This window comes from Folsomia candida, unplaced genomic scaffold (genome assembly GCF_002217175.1).
Source record: "Folsomia candida strain VU population unplaced genomic scaffold, ASM221717v1 Fcan01_Sc011, whole genome shotgun sequence".
NCBI lineage: Eukaryota > Metazoa > Arthropoda > Collembola > Entomobryomorpha > Isotomidae > Folsomia > Folsomia candida.
The window spans coordinates 610,752-629,152 of record NW_019091203.1 but is presented as its reverse complement, the minus strand read 5'-3'; the positions used below and the strand labels follow the sequence as shown (position 1 = coordinate 629,152).

The 18,401-nt window shown below is 34.7% G+C and overlaps 2 long non-coding RNA genes across 2 annotated transcripts; both read left to right on the top strand.

The window, feature by feature from the left end:
- The first annotated feature begins 3,397 nt into the window (after positions 1 to 3,397).
- Positions 3,398 to 6,226, top strand: LOC118437023. Its single transcript, XR_004835845.1, has 4 exons — positions 3,398 to 4,871; positions 5,653 to 5,718; positions 5,807 to 5,918; positions 6,047 to 6,226. It is a non-coding gene; the product is annotated as an uncharacterized LOC118437023 (long non-coding RNA).
- Positions 6,227 to 9,479: 3,253 nt separating this feature from the next.
- Positions 9,480 to 11,890, top strand: LOC110855107. Its single transcript, XR_002548428.2, has 5 exons — positions 9,480 to 9,692; positions 9,823 to 9,886; positions 9,971 to 10,041; positions 10,143 to 10,250; positions 10,341 to 11,890. It is a non-coding gene; the product is annotated as an uncharacterized LOC110855107 (long non-coding RNA).
- Positions 11,891 to 18,401: the final 6,511 nt, after the last annotated feature.

Below are 18,401 nucleotides of genomic sequence, written 5' to 3'. Positions count from 1 at the left end.
AAGAGTTGGAGAAAAGAGTGATTGAGTGTCACAAAAATCGAGCAAACATTGATTCTAAAATCACTTGACACTTTTTCAAGCAAGAAGGTATTCCTCATTCAAAAGTCAACTTTTACATAAAAAAGTACGAGGAATCCAATGAACTCAAATTCAAAGTCCACACTGGTCGACCTGCAAAGCTAGCGACGACAAAAGTCAAAAATCGCATAAATAAAATCTTCAAAAATTATCCATCAACGACAATGGCTGGCGCGGAAAGGAAGGTTAACATTTCAAAAAGCTATCTAAGCAAAATCAAAGTCCATAAACTAGGGATCATAGCCAGGGCAAAAAAATAAGCACCGAATTACAAACCAACACAACAGGAAAGGATTCATGCGTTCTAAAAGAAATTGTTGAAGAAGATTCGGGGAAACGTGGTCATCATGGACAAGGAGCCCCACGTCGCAGCCGACCCTTCAAATCTTCCAGGAACGCATTTTTCCATAGTTCCAACCCCTATGAAGCAAAATATGAAGACAAAGTCCAAAAGAAAGACCAATTCCCAAAAAAATGATGAATTTGGCAACGCATGTCTAGCATTGGTCATGTTTCCGATCCCGTTATTTTGGAGGGTACTGTAAACCAGGAGGTTTATCTTAAATCATGCATTAAAGGGGGATTGGAATCGTTTATTACCAAGGATCATAAAAAAATAAAGTTTTGCTTTGGCCTGACCTCGCAACATCCCATGACGCCAAAAAGGTCACGGAGTACCGACATCTGAAAAAAATTGAATTTGTGCCAAAAAATGGCAACTCATCAAATTTTCCTCAACTGCGACCAATTGAGAAATTCTGGACGCTGACTAAATCCAAATATTCTAAGCTTTCAGAAACGCCAGACACCTTACGAAAATTTAAGAACAGTTGGAAGAAAATCAGCTTGGAAGTAGGTGCAGTCTCTGCGCAGAATTTGATGCGAAATCTGAAGAAGAAAATACAATCTGTAGCAGATAGCGGAATTGAATCATTAAAATTTTAGCTGTGTAGCAATCCAAACACTTTGGCAGTAAACATATGCAGTTTTCTTGAAATTGCATTAACTGTGTATCAAGTTCTGAGCACTTTATTACATCAGTCCGCGACGTTAGTGGACCTCTTTTAGTGGTTTAGTGGTGCCACAGTTGGCTTGGGAAAGTCAAAAAATAATTTTTGAGACGAGGTTTCACCCTGTCAGGAAGAAAATGGACATTTTCAACTCCATCCGACTTACTTCCAATCAAAAAATCATAAATTCAGGATAGTGGGTACGATGAACATTTTTGAAATCTTTATGAATAGTCTGGACTGGTAGAGTGTACATACGGTTTTTTCTTATTTAATTTGGCCTCAATTGTAAACATTTACTTCTCTTTTAAAAATATTGGCTTTAAGCACATACCACATGATCAGCGCCTAGATTCTGGAGGGATTATTTTTCCTTGGCGCACAGCTAGGAAGTGTTCCTCCTAACATAGCAATGCCATAGGTCCAAGGTTTAGTTTATCAACCCGGGACATAGTTTTACTTAACCAGTTCACTTGGAAGGAGATTTTTCTGTATGTAGGTCCGGTATGGATTCGCCGTTCAGGTTTTCAGCACCCTCTTAATTTTTTATGACCTTGCTGACCGTTTCTCTCCACTTCTGTCACTCTTCAACACTACCAGTGTCAGTGGATCATTTTATGGTACGGTCGACCATCTTGAGATCGCTTCTGATTCTTATTGAGCACTTGCAAAATGTTGAATTTTTTATTTTGCCAAATGTTGGTGAAAATTGCAACACGCTTTGTTACCGACGTATCATCTTGGCACTCTTGGTCACAAACAGTTTTTGGAACATCGTTTCTGAAGGACAATTGCATGGAGATTGCAATAAAAAATAGTACAACTTTCTAAAAAATTGTATTGCTTGCTTAATTTACCCGATAAATCTTTTAACATTATATCTGCGAGTACTAGGTATTTGCAAGTCGAGTGAACCTAAAGTATTTTATATTTAAACCAGAAAATCATGAGAGAAATCCGATGATTTTCACTTCAGGTCTTTGACGCCTAAAATCTGTTTTGTATGAGATCACCTTGTTCCCCCAAAAATAAGCATACCTAGAATTATTGTGTGTCGGAATGCGCTAATCTGAGCGCAGGGCCCGCATTTTATTTGAAAACTCGGGTCCTTAAATTTAACTTAGATTAAGAGCTTGGGGCTTCAAATTCCCAGTACTTTTAAAATTTTACAGTGAATTAAAAGATTGGAAAACATGCTCCGTAATGACATACTTGATTTATGAAAAATCCACCTGCGATATTGGTTGAAAATTTACAGGAGGTTATACTAACTTCAGAAACTGATAATAAATCCTAATATTAAAATCACGCGACAGTTGAATAATTCAACGTGCATTTTTAATAAATCATGTAAGTCCTTCAGAAGCATGTTTTGCGAATTTTTGAATTCATGCTAAGGTGACCTTAACATATAAGGTTGGAAAAGTTCAGGTTTTTGATAACTCTAGGGTTAAAACAGTTCAACATTCGCGCCTTACGCTCAAGTTATCCCAATTTTCAAAACCTATCAGTACAGCTTTGCTCAGCCCGAACCAGGATTGATTAGTAAACCCAAGTTTGCCAGAATGTTATACTATTTTTCACTAATTCTTGCATTAACTAACGTTCCTTGGTAGTATTACTTGGCACCAAACCAAATACCACGAGCAGTGGAGGCTGTTCGTATAAAAATTTAGAATTTAGTTGAATTTCGCAATTCAACCCTCCTATATTCTAATTCAGAGTTTCTTTTCGACTCCACACTAAATTTTAGCTGAATATATTAGAAATCGGTATGGTCACCCCTTAGCTCCCCTCTGGTTACTTTTTGTTCATATTTGACTTTATATTATTTCATGCGAAGCCATTAAGTATCACCGTTCCGAATTTCAGCTTTTTGCGACAATCTATGAAAATCGGTATGGGTCACCCCAACGGGTCCCGGCTTTTAAAAATTTTACCAAATTTCACTTCATATTCTTCCATTACGGGCCATTAGCAGCCTCTACACCAAATTTCAGCTCTATTGGATGATTTTGAAAAATCGGTACGGGTCACCCCCTCGGGTACCTCTGGTTGACAAATTTTCCAATTCAATTTCATATTCTTTCATTAGGAGCCATTAGCAACCTCTGTACCAAATTTCCGCTTTGTACGACGATTTTGAAATTTTGGTGCATAATATCCCACCCACTCCGATGACCCCCATGGGTCAACCACTGGACCGATTTGGTCCATCTTCGAACTCGTTCCCTAACTTTGTCCAATATGCATATGGTAAAAATTTCAGGTCAATCGGTCAACTCGTTCGAGAGTTATCGAAAGACAGACAGACAGACGGACAGACATGACGATTACATAAGCCCTGGTTCGGGCTCAAATTAGAAAGAGAAGATGCTTTTATCTTGTGACAAATAAACTTAAATTGGTCCCATGTAAAACTGCGTTCTACATTTGAAGGACTAGCATTTGAGAAAAATTAATGTTAATTTTTGCACCTGTGCTTTCGAAGAAGAAATTCAATTTCCTATCTCGCTTAAGCCAAAATACGTGGTTTGTAAAGACAAAGACATCGAAAAAACCCGAGTTTGTCTAGGAAAGTTAGAGTCCATTAGTTTTTTGTAGGCTAGTATGTTTCCTGGACTTTTTTCGGGGGGGGCGCAGTCGACTAACTTCTTTTATCATATTTATGATATTAAAAATTTTAACAAATTACTTAAAATATTATATTATAATATTATATCTGCGACGCGTGCGCCCGTCGGCGCCTCAGCGCCTACCCTCTTCTACCCTCGCCAACCCTCTCCCTGCCCTACCCTCTCCCTGGCCTTGTAAGAACGCGATTGTTTAATTTACTGTGTGTGTGTGTGAATTACTTTTAAGATAAGAAATTGAGATTAGAACTTATATAATTGTTTTCTATATTTCTAAGTTTGGACCAGTTTCGTTAACAGAAATTAATTTGTGCATGCACAAGAAAGCTCTGTGCGCCTAGCGGCGCGATCACACTTTGCCGCCTTGAACATTTCCCCCTAACAAATGTATGATACATTTGTATGTTACCATAATTAGTATTTATAATTAGTATCTTGCTCCAACCTGGTTAGAAGTAAAAATAACGCTTAGAATTATCCCAATTCATAGGAAGGCCGAAAATGCGTTGTATATAAAGACTATTTTAAGCCCTTAAGGGCTGAAGCCTTTATTATCTCATGAGTCATAACGTAAAGCATGCAACTAAACCGGCTTCATGCATAAGTAACGTCGTTAAGAACATGATTTTGATAGTATTTATAACAAATTACCTATTTTACATAAGCGTGAAATACCGTAACTGAGGAGAAATTAAGACCTAAAGCTAAAATTACGTCCTTTGGTTCAGGGAACGTTCGTATACTACGGGATTAAAAAAACGCTGATTTAAAGATCACCCACCCCTTCCCTATCCCATGTCATGTAAAGCCTATGTACATATCTGTAACTGGAGTAAGATACATACATACGCGACCGAAAACCAACCAGTGACCTTTTTGGCGACGTAATACGTGAACGAATCAGCATTTGGAATGCTCCACGCAACCGGTCGCTTTAATGTTGACTTTGTACCCAAGCTACTTTCACATTTCGTTCGGGATAAATTCACACTCGAAAAAGGCAGCCATTTATCTTCTATCCTTGCCTTCGTCACGACATAATTTATTTCCTTAGAAAATGTTAAGTTGTCACATTTTGAGATAATGTAGGGGGATTCGGAGTGGGGGTGGTTGCCTGGGAGAGTTGAGACGCCAGGTTTACCTATTTGAGGTATGTAACAATTATGTATTTGTGAATTATTTCATGGAAGTTGTTGTAAATTTTGGAAGATTTGTTTCGCTGGTTTTAACGTAATGAATATGTAATATTCGAATTATATTTAAACATGCAACATTTGGACTAATTTAGATCGTTACGAAGGACAATTGCGAACTTTCAAATTACTCAAAATCAGGCGTTTACAAGATAGATCCCTAAAACGGGCGGCTTAGGTGAAGCCAAGGGAAGTGCGATTAAAATAGTCGCAATAGCAACGAACCATAGCAATATGCAATACCACCACGTGAGCAGTGATACATGCATTTATGAATATTGCGGCCATTTCTTATCCGATCTTGATTATCTCAAAGTTAATTGAAAGCTAAAAATATTTAGAAACTTTTTTCACAGTACATTTTTGATTTAGGTCCTCAATTTTTTCGTATAAAGCAAAGTCACTTTTTGGAGGTTGTTTTTTGAGAATATCTCAGAAATGGGTAGGCTCACAACCGACCAGAGTTGGAATCCAAAAATAGACCATCATAATTAACTCTCGGAACTTATTTCACATAAATCGGTTAAGAAATGGTAAAGTAATGTGATTTTGTCAGTTTTGAACGTTGTAGTAAATGCATACTTAGGTGTTTTTTAATCGTTAGATCACCATGGCTTCACCTAAGAAAAAGGTGCCTAAGTTTAGAACAAAATTTAATTTGTGTTCTTTTGAAATGTGTACGAGTATTGAAAAATGAGGCATTGAGTAATTTGAGTTTGTTTTACTTTAATAATTTAGGTACCCTTTTCAACCTACTTGTGACCTTAATAAACGTTGGACTCGGAATTTTTTTTACAATTTGAGGTGCACAATTTATTTTAATTAATTTGCATGGATACAATTTTCTTATCCGATTTTTAAAGATGGAGTTTTAATTTGTCAAAATTTATAGATTTAGTGATCACGAGTTTTTCTGAAATGATTACAATCCCATTACCAAATTTGATTTCAAGCTGCAACCCCGCTTAAATCTAATTGGTTGATGGAACCCTACAGTTATTTCGGTGAGTGAATATAAATTTAAAGAAATTCGTGGTTATGTATGCATAACTTAAAAAAACATAATTATGTATGCATAACATTATGCATAACCTTGAAATTTATTAATCAGTTCATTTAATAATCGTTATAGATTGAAAACCTACCTGACAACGTTACTCCAATGCGGAAGTTCACTACAACGTTCTACATAAAGGACAATAAAGGACACCTTGTAGCCGGGTACCGTTCGTATTAAATCATTTATAATGTACTCTGCAATGAATTATTTAGTTTTAATTAAGTAAAAGCAGAAGTTAGAATCTAAACGTCACTTTGACTCCATATTTTTGCATGTTCTTCTTTCCCCAAAATCATTAGTTCCAAAACGATACAGATAAAGGATAAGGGGTTGATGATATTTCTAAATTTTGGAAATACGTTACATTTTTTATAAAGTTTAAAAACTATCTGGTAATTTCTACTCATAAGCCCTGTTCCAGATTGGCTATACAATTTTAAACCTCATAAGGAATTTTGCAACGATTATTCGGATGACGTTCATGAATTTGTAGGGCAAAAATTTCAATTTTCTATACCCCACTTAGCTCCTTTAGCATGTGCCACTTTCACGCATATATTAATGTAGTATGAAGATATGATTTTTTTGTAGAGAATGAATACAAATCCAGGAATACGAAATAAAGTTCAGTTCGAGAACAAAGCTTTCGTTCTAGTACATTTGCTTTAGAGTTGTTTGTTAATATATATAAAATGGTCTTTAAAATGCAAAACTTGTAAACAGTGAAATTAAGGTGTTAGCCCGATTAAACTGCAATTATGACACGATTGAGCAGGAAGATGTGGTATTTTTCAAAAGAGCATTTTGTACGAGGAAAAATCTCGAATAACCTGACTCCGTTGGGGTTAACGTGCTTTTATACTTTAAACGTATAGTTTTTGGAACTTTTTTTTAATTTCTTACAATTAAAATATTTTAATTTTGATTACCCCGTTAAATTTCAAGGTATCCGTAAGTATGAACCTGTTCTTGACGGTAATTGTCCTTGTAAAAATTGTATATTTACAAGATAAAACTCCACAATCTGATAAATACTAAGATATTTTATTTCTTGTTTACGCGAAACTAATTTTCGCACGGATCTTGAATTGCGTTGATTTTGTTAGGCTTGTAGTCGAATCATCTACCATGTAGTCTAAGCTTGTCTAAAATGGAATATCTGGTTTTCCTAATAATGAGAGTATTATTATAATAATGGGGACAAAAATTGACGTGACTAAGTGATGAAAATTTCTAGTTTTATTCAAACACGGGCATCATACTTTTAGTGATGATTTCCAACAATGTAATAATTATTAAGTTTAAATTTACTTTCAGGGATTAGATTCAACAAGCTAATAATCACCGTCTTAGTGACACATGACGACTTGATAAGTTAAAATGAGCTAGAAAATATTCAAAGTATTTTAAGATCCATGAAACAGATGAAAGGTATTCCTCAGTTTCGACAAAATCAATTACAAGAAAGTCCAAACACTCGTATGTATTAACCATATCCACGAAAAAATATTTTCTTTAGGGTGCATGCATAACGTGTAATTAAATATATAAAAAGTACAAAAATAGAGAATACAAGAAATAGAATAGTTAAAGGTTTGGGGAGAGGTTTGTCGCATTAGATTCCATAGTTTAATCTTGCAAAGCAGCTGCATAGTTATTTGTTCTCGAATAAAAAGACAACGAAATACAGACCAATAGAGACACAAAAAAAGTATAAAATTCGTGTACCCGTACATGCTTTTGATGTAGGTATTCTCTTCTAATAATATGTATGTTGGCAGAATTTGTTACGAATCGCTAATTTACACCCATTAAAATAAAATCTCTGGATTTTAAACTGACCAGGAATCCATTTTTTACGCTAGATATCGTATTGAGTTATATAAAAAAAGTATCACTTGAATAATCTACCATTTAGTCTTACTTGGCCTACAATGAAACACCTTAAACTTCGAATCCTACGCAAAAACTTGGGATTTTTGCAATTATGTATGTCTAGTTTTAATAATTTTGATCTTTAAGGAAGGCTTAATAAAATATGTTGTTAAGCTTCGGACTGAATTAATGTCACGAGAATAAACAAAAGCTAGATTTAAATATTGACGTAAATATTTGCGTTGGCCGAAATTGGGAATTAAAATGCAAAACTCATAGCAGAAAAATGGACACACTGAATTTGCACATACATACATATGTATACAAATTTCAATATGTGGGAAAAGACACATCTATTTTTCTATACTTATACCTTTATCTGTTATGCAAATTTCGAAATCTCCTCTATCTATCATCTTTGATAAAACGGTAATTTTTCAGAGATGAATAATATTTCCCTGTTTTAGATGTGTAATTTACCGGTAGACACATCTAAATAGAAAAATATGTTATTTTCATTTAGTCTCTCCAATTTTTCCAGTTTACTTTCCTCCGACAAAATCACTTAATATGAATACGAATTTTCTACTTAATCAGTTAAATATTTATGTAGGTTAAATCTGATTCTGGGTTGAATACTTATTTATAACGACTGGTCCGCGAGGGAATAAAATTATGCCAAAGTGGAATGGTTTCATAAACCAAATTTTTTTCATGGGAAATATAGACTAACAATTTTGAGCCTGAAAATTAAATCGTACGAGATAACCTTTGAGATTAATAATTATTCTTCGCGTTAAACACGTTTGCATATTGGTTCATTAAGAAATAAGAGACTCTTATTTTGCTATGGATTATTTGGTTTTAATCGGCATGCAGTTCATGTTACGCAGATAGTATTAGATGTGTACTTTAATATGTATTTAAGGTCCAATTGTGTAAGGTTTAATGTTACTAGAATTTACGAATTAATGTCCTATTTGAAACTTAAAAATACTTTTAATCATATATATATTTTGTATATTTATTATGAATTTAAAAGTGCATTATTATGTATTTACGTTTGCATGGAACTTGTCATCGACTTTGGTTTAGAAATACTAAATTATGTATATTTAGTTAAACAGCACATTTTGTAAACTAGTTTTATTTTTGGACATAATAATAAATACTGAAACACATTTTTTATATTTATTTGAATAAAAATTATTTGTTAAGATGGCATATTTTCCTGCGTGTTTCTATGCAAATTACTGATACGAAAAATAAAAATAAAGCTTATTTTAAGCATTGAAGGGCTAAATTTCCATATCGCATGCGAGTAAACCGGTAAGCACAGTTCCGTGCATTAAGATTGTCATCAAAATTATGACTACTGACACTTTTTGACACTGTCACCATGTATGTTAGCCCGCGTGAGATACGGCAACCAAGAGTAACTAAAATGATGTCGTCACTAATGAACGTACCCCTGCAGGACAAAGAGAACCACCCGCTGGCAAAGTTTTTGGTGTAGATTGTACTTAAATATGCATTATCATGGGTTCATTTACTTAGTGTACAAACTACACTCAATCGGTGACTTTAATGCTAAATTTGTACCCAACTCTATGTATATACTTTCACTTTTCCTTCTGGATAATAAATCAACGCCGGAAATAGGCAGCCATTTATGTTTTGTGTCCTTGCTCTTGTTATTACGTAAAATAACTTATTTCCCACTTGAAAATGTGAAGCTATAAAATACAAGTTAAGATAAAATGGGGGGTGGGGAGTTTGAGGTGGGGGCGGTTAAGTGTGGTGTGTAGCAGTGAAGAAAGCAGGTTTATACTAGTTATTTTTGGTAAGATGTCAATTTATTGATGAAATTTTCTGATAATTTTAATACATATATATTTTTGTACTATACCGAATAATTTGGAAATTATGTAAATATGTTTAATTATTCTTATGCTTTGAATCAATTTATGTAGATTGTTGTTAAGCAAGATTGTCAACTGCGATGGACCGTATTATGTAGAATTGGGCGTTTCAAAGGTACATAACTTTGGAGCGGAAATGAATTAGAGTTTTATTTAAATATAGAAATATGTAATTTTAGTAAATATGTGTTTCTTCCAGAATTTAGCCAGCTTCTCAACAAACGAGTGAACTTGGAATAACTCGGATTTGGAAATTAATAAAAATTCGAGGTACACTATTTTTGAAAGAAATGAATTTGTACATGTACAATTTCCCCGTCTAAATTTTGATGGATCTTAAAGTTTTAATTTCTAAAAATGTTTCGTTTTAGAGCAACAAAATTTTCCTGAGAAATTACCACGTGTAATTCACCCGTTCCTTGGGTTCTAGTCGGAGTGGCGATTAATTATATTTATTCAAGTGGGAGATATATATTACGGTGAGTGTATATTTATTAGTTGAAAAAAATAGTTCGTGGCTATGAATAATTTCGAAAATCATTAGTGATTTCGGTGTATGATCTTTCTAGATTGAAATTTGTAACGGAAAAAGACATTTTTACGCGGACTACGCATTAATCAAAGATCTTGACGACGAAACAGGACAACATTCAGGGGAAAATCGTTCGTATTAATTTGATAATATGTATGAAATATTTAGTTTTAATTAGGTTAAAGAAGTAATTAGCATTTGGCCTCACTTTAACTACATATATTTGCATATTCTACTTTCCATTAAACGAAACCAAACCCTTAACTCAATGATACACATTTACATATGTACCACACCATGAAACATAAAAGCATGAATTACTTAGAAATTTTGGGAACGTCTTGTGTTGGTGCAGAGCTTATAAACATATTGGATAACTGAATTCTATTCAAACGCGGGGTTAACAAATTCTGAGAAACATTTTAAGCTTTTTCAGGAATTTTGCAGCCATTATTTTACGAGATTTGCGACCTTTCTTAATTCTTCTGTAGGCATTTCTATGCCCTACTGCCATTTAAAATGGAGCTTATTTAAACATTTTTATATCAAAATTTCCTCTGAACATTCGTGCCTAAATTTTTGCAATGCAAAAGATTACGCTCATAATAATATTATTTAAGTGTGCATGCAATCTATTTACATAGTTTTCCAGCAGCGAGTTTGTTTTACTCTACATTCTTTTTCCAAGTTTCGCATCTTATGTTCGGATCGTGACTAAATCTAATCATTTAGAGTTTAAATTGGGCTTCTTACTTTGAATAAAAGGGAAGCGCTGCATATAAATTTCATGCATACTGTAACATGCAAGAAATTTATTGGGGAATAACCTCAATCGAGGTCACAATGCGGCAATTTTTGTTGCACCCATGTTGCACCCTAACTTTTCGAAAATTGAAATTGACAGGATTTTCATTAGCTTGAAAAGCAATGAACAGTTTGAAAAGTTGGGCAGATTCAGATAGTCGCAACAGCATTATATTTACAGGATAAATTGGAAGTTGGGCAGAAACAGGAAACTTTACGATATATTTAGTTTACCAATCACTTATGCAGAATATCCTTTGGTTCAACCTTCCATACACTTATCATTGACAAGATTTTGCACCTTTCTTATTTTGCATGATTGAGGTCTCCCACAAGACAGGTTAGGATGTGGGGTCCACAGAGTAGCACACCTTGGAGGTCACTGCCAAATTCTCAAGGTATCATAACGATTTTTCAAAACCGTAAGAATACGACCTGGTAGAATCCACGGTCAGTGAAAAATGGACGCACGTAAAGCAGTCTGTAATTTTAAAACATAGAATTATTCTCATTTTGCAGAACACAATATTAAAGTACTACTGTGTACAAAGTCGTACTTTTCACAACTAAAAGATTAACACACCCAGAAATCGATTTTTCAAAGAGTTTTGATGACCAGAAAATGCTGGTTCTCTTCACATTCTTGACGTGATGCTTATTCTTGAGCCTCATAATCTTAGTCGGTTCGTGGTTGATGGTCCATACGGCGGACTTCGCCATTACACAAAGAAATTGCACACATTTTTATTGTTAGTTTTTCATTCTTTACAAACATATGTAAAAGAGAAAATAGTGACAAACCTACCAGCTTTACTGGAAATGCATTGCGGTGCTCCTCGAGGCGTTGGCCAATTTCCAACATATAGTCGGCACTACGTGACGACTTCACACGATTTTCAGGTCAAAATCACGAATGTTCGCAGTCTCCCCCTGTGACTCAAAGAGGGGATTTTTCGGGCTTTGTGGTACTGGGATTCCGGCAAGGTGAACACCAGAACTTCAGAAACAATTTAAAAATATAGACAACATTTACGCGCGAAAGCTAGAGCAAGCTTTGTCATACAGTTACAACTAGAAAATAAGTATAACAAGTTCAAATATTTAAGTTCTCACCTCACAGAAAAATAGGGTACCATAGACAACGCACTCAATTGAAGAAGTAACTAACAGATCAGTTTGATATTTCCGTATTTTATGATTGAATCCTTATATTTGTTATACGGGCCCAATCCCGGAGAAATTACATCATTAATTAGTTCAGATGCCAAGTGTTTCTCAACTAAAAAAGTACCTACTGATACACAGTAGTCATTTAGATTTTTCATGCCTCCGGTGAAGAATTTTCCATCTGCTAGTTTGCATAACTCACTCTTGTCAAAGTGACAATTCATTTCCAAGCCTTTCACAAGATATTCTGATAAACAAGAACAGATACCTACTATGAGTATTAGTGTGTTGTATTTCGTAGCCATGTCAAACGAGAAATCATTAATGATAATCCGGCTCGGTGTTAACAGATTTTTTTTAATGGAACAACGTCAGTCGGTATGAATCCTCACCAGGAGGGAACAACAGAAGCGGCATTTCTTCTCTGTGTAGATGTCATTATTTGCAATCGTTTTAAGTAAGGTGTAAAGAAGATATAGGTATTAATTTGTGCTAACTTTTCGCGTAATATTTTCTACGTATGTAAAGTCTTACTTGCCTATCTTTCACTACTCATTCCCTTTTGTAGAACTACTGACAAACAAACAATAAGCACAACTTATTCGTATGAACAGTACGATTGACAAAGTAAATTTAATGCACTCAAATATTTGAAAACGAAGGTGTGTGATGGTTCCAGCAATTAATAATTAGGGGTATGAGAATATGTACATTTTTACATTCTTAGCATGTGCGACTTTTAACTGTAAAAGTTGAAATAACTTTCCCGGTACGAATTTAGACTCTAGATTGAAAATATTTTAGAAATTCGGGACACAACTTCATTTTTGACAAGCTATTTTGTTCACGTTGATTTTGTACTACTTTTTGAAGCGAGGGAGGTTCGTCGTCGTTCGTTCGTTCGTACGAGCAGTCTATCCCACAGTTTTACAACTACTAGTTGCTCCACCCCCAAAGATTTTTAACCATTTACGGCCCATTACCAAGATTTATCAGTAAGATTCCCGCTGTTACAATGTATCCGTGGTCTACTATCCCAGCCGTCACGTCGACCATTCAATGTAGGGCAACGCATTGCAACGCGAAGCCGGCATTTGATTAGACGCACATACCCCTCGGGAATATAATTTGGGACTCATTTCGTTTTGCTTAAGTTATTTAAATATTTGAATAAAATCCTGATTTTTCCTATCGTAAGCTTTCTCAAACACAGCGCTCCATTAGCAAGTCTCATCGGCCATAACCGTTTGTTAATATTAACAAACTGTGCAGTTTTTAACCACATATTAGTTTCTGTAGTCTGCCAAGTGTGTGCATTAAATGAAACGTGTATAATTACCAGAAATGAAACACTCACAACAATTAATATACTAAAATTGAGCTTTCGACTCCCTTTTTTAGTTTGTACACTTTATGTCTCCAATTTTCGCCTAATACCGATTGCAAAGCAATTGCTGCATTACTGTACATGTAGCATGATCGTTAAAATTAGTATTTGGCAATGATTCCACTTACGCCGAATGTAAATAATTATAAGTAACAGTAATCTGACACCGGCAGCACATATTCGTCTGTCGCTCTTTTCTATCGAACATGCCGTCTAGCGAAACATTAATGTTAGTATGAAGCGTGTAAAGAAACCGAAACTATCCATACTGAACGCGTTCCACCCTGCTTCAGTGTCGAGGTGGTGATCTGTGCTTGGTGTAACACCATAATTTGACTTCTGGGTGCACTTTGAAACTTAACTTTTGTAATCGAACCTCGCGTTATACTTCGACCATCCTCAGTCATGATGATTGCCATAACGTATGTAATTGAAAACGTTCATCAGCCGAAATCTCGATTGACAGACAGTTTGGCGAAAGCCGATTTGGCGAAAATAAATTTTCGCCAAAGTGGTAAAAAAAATATGATGAAAGTCCCGGATGGCGAAATTTTTGTCACATATGGCGAAAATTAAAAACTCGTAAAAGCACCTTTGGAGAAATATAAATTTTGCATTTAATCATGTCAAACGCCTTAAAATTAAAACAATTGTATATATAAACTATTAGATAATTCAAATTCCAGAAAATTAGGACTTATAGTCTGGAGAGCTTCTGGCAAGTTTGGATAATCAAGTTACCAATTTTTCATTATTAGCTCGAGTCCTATATTTACTCATTACTTCGCGAAAAAAGTGATCCAATCTCCTATATTTTCTTCTTTTGTACGGGTAGGACTGTCAATCAATTTTATAAACATCTACTTTTATTTACATCCGTAAATCGAAGTTTCAAGGAACACCTCAAAGTCTACTATAATTTGGGAAGGATTATAGTTTTTGACCTGGTCTTTTATGTATAAACTGAAAATTTGATAACATTCCTTTGTTTTACTGAGGAGAATTCGATAACGTGCTCATTCAAATACATTAAGATATGAAAATTAAGAAAATAGGTTCATAGAAAATTCTTGTAGTATTATCTTTATGATTTAACATACTCATAAAATCTTCGTTTTCGCCAAATGTAACATTTTTTTCGCCAAAAGGTACTTTGAAACCCTTGTTCTAAAAATGCCGTAAAGTGGGTGAAATTTCTTTTTCGCCAAACGGGATTTTTCTTTGGCGAATTTTTTTCGCCAAAAGGGTTTTCGCCAAACTGTCCGACTTCCGAAATCTCATACCTATTTAGAGTCTTATAATTCTTATTCCTCCCGTGTTTATCTTTATAATTGCTTTACCCATTGCAGTTGAGTGTCTGATGTTTCCATAGTGGATATTTTCTATTTTAAAAATGTGTATACACAAGAGAAAATTTCCAAAAAATACAAGAATTAATAAAATATAGGGTCAATTATCCGGTTCTTGTTTGGACCTAGCAATTTTTTGTTATTCTTTTGAGTTTTTGAAGTCCCGTTAGGCTTGTATTCGAATCATCTATCATTTAGTCTAAGTTGGTCTAAAACGGGCTACCATAGGTTTTGAAGACAAGGTTGATACCAGTATGCAATTATTCTATAAAGCTGTATGTTTGTAAGACATTAATACACACATAGGTAATTTAGGGATTTTTGAGATTATAATTCGATTTAGTCCACGGTTTCGGACATAATTATGACATTCCACGAAGACTAAATCCAATATTTAGGTCGGCTTGAATAGATATTCGTTTAGTGTTACTTAAACAAAATAACTGCCGTTCGGCTAAACAAATGTACATACACTCTAAAAAATATTTACCCCAGCCAGTGTAAAACCTTACACGAGCAGGAACTAAAAGTGATCCTGCTCTGAGCAGGGAATATCGACTAAAAGTGATAAAAGGTAACCAACTTTGCCTGTATTAGGTAAAGGGGTAGACCCGTACCAGATGCATGCCTAGATGCATGCCTGAGCTGGGTAGAGTTCAACTCTACACAGGGCAAACTTATCCCCGCTACCGGGTTACTACTTTACTTGTACATGGGTTAGCTAAACCCTCGCCGTAGTTGTAATTAATTATACGCATTTCGTAAATTCAATTAATTGAAATTTAATTCATTTATTCTTATTCATTACACATCATTAAAACAATGGAATAAAACAAATTAAAACAAAACATTTTACGAGTTACAAATAGTATGAGTAATATATTTGAAATATCATAGCCGTGGAAGAATTTGCCCAATGAGTGCCTGAATAACTGGGGTGACTATTGAGTTATCATCAATTGGTTTCCCAGCTATTCCATGCTCAAAAAATAGCCACAAATTTTTAGATTCTACAGGCAGAGGTAAATAAAAAACAGTAAAACATTTTAGGCACGTGTCTAAGGCTACCAGAAAGCTATTTCCACAAGGAATAGCAAATTTATCAAGAATTACAAAAAAACTATCAATATTTAAGTCGAACGTAGATCCGAGCGCTAGAATACATGGAGCCACAGCAGTATTTTCTTGTAAAATGTCGGCAACATGTGTATTTTTCTGAAACGAATCAAGTCACATATTTTGAGCTACATAACATATTTAACTCCAAATTTAGATAGGTGTATATAGATCATTTAGTACCGATCGAAATATTATCATGCTATTTCTTGAATCTAAGTCGGAAGCCTTTACTGTGCGTCGTCGTTTTGGTTTGCGACTAGTGTCATTAGTTTCGTTCAAACTTTGGGCTCGATCGTTTGTATTATCGACCATTTTTCTAGCAGTTGAAGGAAGAATGTGAGGCAGCAGACAATAGGCGATAAGAGAAATATCATCTGAAATGAATATAACAATTAAATTAATGTAGTACTCTGCTGTGTAATAATGGAAAAATACCACCTACCATCAGTCAAGTCGCACCTTGGCTTTTTAATTCCAAGCTTCTTGTCGTAGTCAATATCACTCTCCTCAGCGTACCGAAACAGTAACTTTGATGCGTTTGGCCAACGGTCATAAAGAATCAGTGAAAGCCCAGGATGACGAATGTTAAAATCCTGGACAATCTGGAAATCAAACATTGATATAATAATAAATTATGAGACACATTACGAGAGCAAAAGCGTGCATGACTGATTACCATTCCTTCCAAATCAAATAGTCTTGGGATAACAGTTGCAATGTCACGAAATCCTGCAATATTTCCAGATCGCATTTTGTCGCGAATGACTGTACGGCGCATAAATACTGTCGTTTTCATTAATGCTGGAATGTCGGGTCCATTATTATGTTTAAGATATGCCAACGTCTTATAATCAACATCGGGATTATCTGTGCAAAAATTAGCGCAAATTACTTTCTTCAAAATTATTAACGTAATTCGCTACTTTAATTTCACTCCGAATACCAAGTTTACCTTCTTCCTCAGAATCCCAGCAAAGTGAACAGTTATCTGACTCCATGATTACTTTTTCTTTATGCTTGTGCAACTTTTTTCTTTGACTCTTCAATCGCTCTTCAAGAAAGCCATGCGGGCCGCCTCCATGACTTGAATTAAAAAAATACATCTGCCAGCCAAATTCCTTTTTACTTGGGTGTCCCAAAGCCGGGTATTGGCGAACCAGATCTTTTGCAAGCTGTTCGAGAGCGTCTTTGCTAGGACTGTAAAAAATCAAATATTTTATGAATCAATTTTTATGAATTAAAATTTTGATTAAAACCATTTGCATTCATTGTGTCTACTAACTTGGATCCCAGGGTGCAAATAATAGCATCGACCAAGCAATTGACAATATATTGGCGATCCGTCCTTAGAATGAACTTGCTAGTAGGAATTTTGCAATTTATTACATTTCTGGCGCCTTCATTTTTCTGTAGCACCTCCTTCAAATCCTTGAATAAACAAAAATTGCTTACATTAAAGTGAGATTGTATACTTATTTATACTGTAAATATTTAAATCACTTACAAAACCGTAGTATTTCTTGTGACCGGATTTCCCCGCCTGTGGAATATCTCCAGGATAAATTGAGTCGTTTACATTCTGAAATGAAATCGTCAGTGTATATTTTGTCATCTTCATACAATAAGAATTACGAATTAAGAATTACATTAAGAATCTTATTACAATCAATGTAACCGGTTGATTGGTGGCAGGATTTTGTATAAATACAGATTCATCGAGGGCAAGAGATATCGGTTGATTTTGTGCCTGGCCGACATCGTGATCGGAAGCAATTTCATTATCATTCAGTCCTTTATCTTGTGAAAACGGTGGAATTAATAGCGGAGGATCTAACATCTATCAAATAATCAAAACCAATTGCTTAAAATGATGACAATGTAAATTAAATGCTTACAATATTACCATAATAATTTCCTTCGGGTAGCTTCTGTTACAACTAGAGAATTCCTTTCGACTTTTGGATAGTAAACTCGGAGAAAGTTGAAGTCCTCGTTCGTTCATCTCGACCTCATCCACAAGTGATGCACTGAACAATGACGACTGCGATTCCTATAAAAATTTAAGACCGGCGTAGATTATACATAAATCTAAATAAATCGCAACTAATAAACTATTTAACAATTCAACAATTAATTTCAAAGGGTTTAATAAGAAGGCACACAATAAATATAAATTGTATTAGATATATTTCACAGGCAGCATAATAAACTGTTTTAAATCATTATCAAACGAAATAGAGGAATAGAAGCATTGAAAATATTTAATGACATC